Source organism: Tupaia chinensis, unplaced genomic scaffold, assembly GCF_000334495.1.
Source record: "Tupaia chinensis unplaced genomic scaffold, TupChi_1.0 Scaffold144058_2, whole genome shotgun sequence".
Taxonomy (NCBI): Eukaryota; Metazoa; Chordata; class Mammalia; order Scandentia; family Tupaiidae; genus Tupaia; species Tupaia belangeri.
Window position 1 is genome coordinate 22,733 of NW_006203911.1, and position 2,613 is coordinate 25,345.

The 2,613-nt window shown below is 45.0% G+C and overlaps 1 pseudogene; it reads right to left on the reverse strand.

Moving 5' to 3' along the window:
• Positions 1–545: 545 nt before the first annotated feature.
• On the reverse strand, positions 546–1,041 carry LOC102499323 (40S ribosomal protein S10 pseudogene; annotated as a pseudogene).
• Between the last annotated feature and the right edge of the window lie 1,572 nt (positions 1,042–2,613).

A 2,613-nucleotide genomic window follows, 5' to 3' on the forward strand; every position in this document is an offset into this window, starting at 1 on the left:
TGGGCACGCACGCACACGCACCCAGCATGAGTTTAAGCCACCGGGTCCAGGACTTAAACCGCGGTTAACTACATGGGAGTCCAGCGACATAGCCATTATGCCAACTGCTGGTCCCCCATATTTTTTTAAGCCATTGGTTCTGGGACTAGAACTGCACAATTGGCCATGTGAGATCCAGCCACCTTAACCACCGTGCCAGTGGTTGGCACAGTATTTTGCTTTTTAAAAATGAGATAGAGATTTAGATAGATGATAGGCAGAGACAGAAAGGATATTTTTTTTAAGAATTATTTATTTACTATTAATATTCTTGTTTTAAAATTTGTTGTAGGGCATGTGCACTCACCAGAGAGAGATAGAGAGAGACACAGAGAGTGAGAAAACAAGCTATCAGGTCCAGGACTCGAACCGTAGTCAGCCATATGAGAGTCCAACACCTTAACCACCACTCAACCTGCTGGCCTCCAGAGAGGTTTTTGTTTGTTTGTTTGTTTGTTTTTTTCCTGGTTACAAGTTTATTTGACACAAAATACTCTCCTCCAACTTTACTGAGGTGGCTGGCCACATCCATGACCAAATCTACCTCTAAACTGGAATTCAGTTGCTGATCAGCCCCAGCCTCAGCTTTCGTGTCTGCACCAGGGAGCACTATACTGTGTGTGTCGGTGTTTCTGTCAGCTTCTCTTCTGGAATCCTGCAGGTTGCTCTCCCTCCAGACCTTTGGATTGGTGCTTGCCTGTCTCAGGATGGCTTCACTCCAGGGTGGCAGGCACGATCTCAGGAGGCACATGGAGGTAATTGCACGGATACTGGATACTCTCATTGGTAAGGTACCAGCAGAAATGTCTCCAGGCAAACTGCTCCTTCACATCGCCTTGAGACTTAAGAGACTGCATGGCCTTCATGACGTGAAGGTTGAGCACATCCTTGTCAATCTGCTCTGGGTGCTTGGGCATATGAACATCGTTTTTGGCCACCATCACTCCCTCCTTAAAAAAGGAGTTCATAAATGGCAAGCCAGTTCTTCTTGGGCATCAACATCATGGTAGTTTCAGGGCCCAGGGCAGAGGCTGGAAAGGAAGGGGCAGGCTGAGAGAGGTCTTTTTGACAAGATCAAAAGTGATCCTCTACTCCAGCCTCCGAGTTACCTAAGATTAGAAGTTTATGATATTATGCTTGGCCTGTTCAGGTGAGTCTAGGTTTCAAACCTGGACTTCTCATGTGGCCCCAGCCTTGAGCAGCAGTGCCCTACTTGTGCCACCTTGGCCAGGCCATAGCTAAATATATCAAACACAGGAGTTTAAGAGCACAAACTCTGGAGCCAGACTGCCTAGATTTGAAACTTGACTTCAAAGCTTACCAGCTGGGACTGGATCAACAAATTGTGGTATATCCATTCAATGAACTATTATTCAATCATAAAAAGGAATGAAATACTAACACATACTATAACATGGAGGAACCTCAAAAACATTACACTAATCAGAAAAGGCTGATACAAAGGCCACATATTGTGTATCTTCATTTGACTGAAATATCCAGTATATCCACAGAAACAGAAAGCAGAGGTTGCTAGAGGTTCAGGGAAAGGCATGAATGAGAAGCAAAGGCTTAGCAGGTAGAGTTTCATTTTGGGGTGATGAAAATGTTTTGAAACTAGACAGAGGAGGCGATTGGACACCATTGTGAATGTACTAACAGCCACTAGATTATACACTGTAACATGGCTAAGGCCAGGCCTTATGTGTGTTTTTTTTTTTTTCTTGAGAGGTTTTTGCTATAGGGAGCATGCGCTTGCCAGAAAGAGAGAGAGAGACAGAGAGATAGAAAGCAGGAAATCACCCCCCAGGGGGGATGGCCACGCCGCAATCCCTTCTCCTCCATTCTCCTCTCAGGATCTTGGGCACGCACGCACATGTGCCCGGCATGAGTTTAAGCCACCGGGTCCAGGACTCGAATTGTAGTCGACTACATGGGAGTCCAGCGACATAGTCATTACTCCAACTGCTGGTCCCCAGGCCTTATATGTTATATGTCACTAATTATGTGCCAGATACTGTTCTAAGGATTTTGACAAATATAAACAGTTAATACTCATAAAAACCCCATTACACAGATACTTTTATCCCCCCCTCTTTTTTTAAAGAATTATTTCATTTAGTTTTATTTATTTAGTTTAATTTGCCCAGAGATAGACAGAATGAGAAAGACAGAGAGAGAAGGAAAGTGAGAAAGCAAGCCGCCAAGTCCAGGACTTACACCATGGTCGGCCATGTGGGAGTCCAGCATTCTTAACCATCCCCTTTTATAGACGGTGAAATTGAGTACAAAGAAATTCAGCAACTTGCCCAAGGTTGTTCAGCTACAAAGTTTTCAACTGAAGTCAAATTTTTATAACGTAAAATGTAAAAAACCCATCCATGGTGGTTAAGGTGGCTGGATCTCACATGGCCAACTATGCTCTCTGAGTCCCAGACCTGGCATCTTAAGAAATATACTGGGGGGAACCAGCAGTTAGCGTAATGGCTATGTTGCTGGATTCCCACGTAGTCGACCGTGGTTCACGTCCCGGACCCGGTGGCTTAAAACTCACGCCGGGCGCGTGTGCGTGCG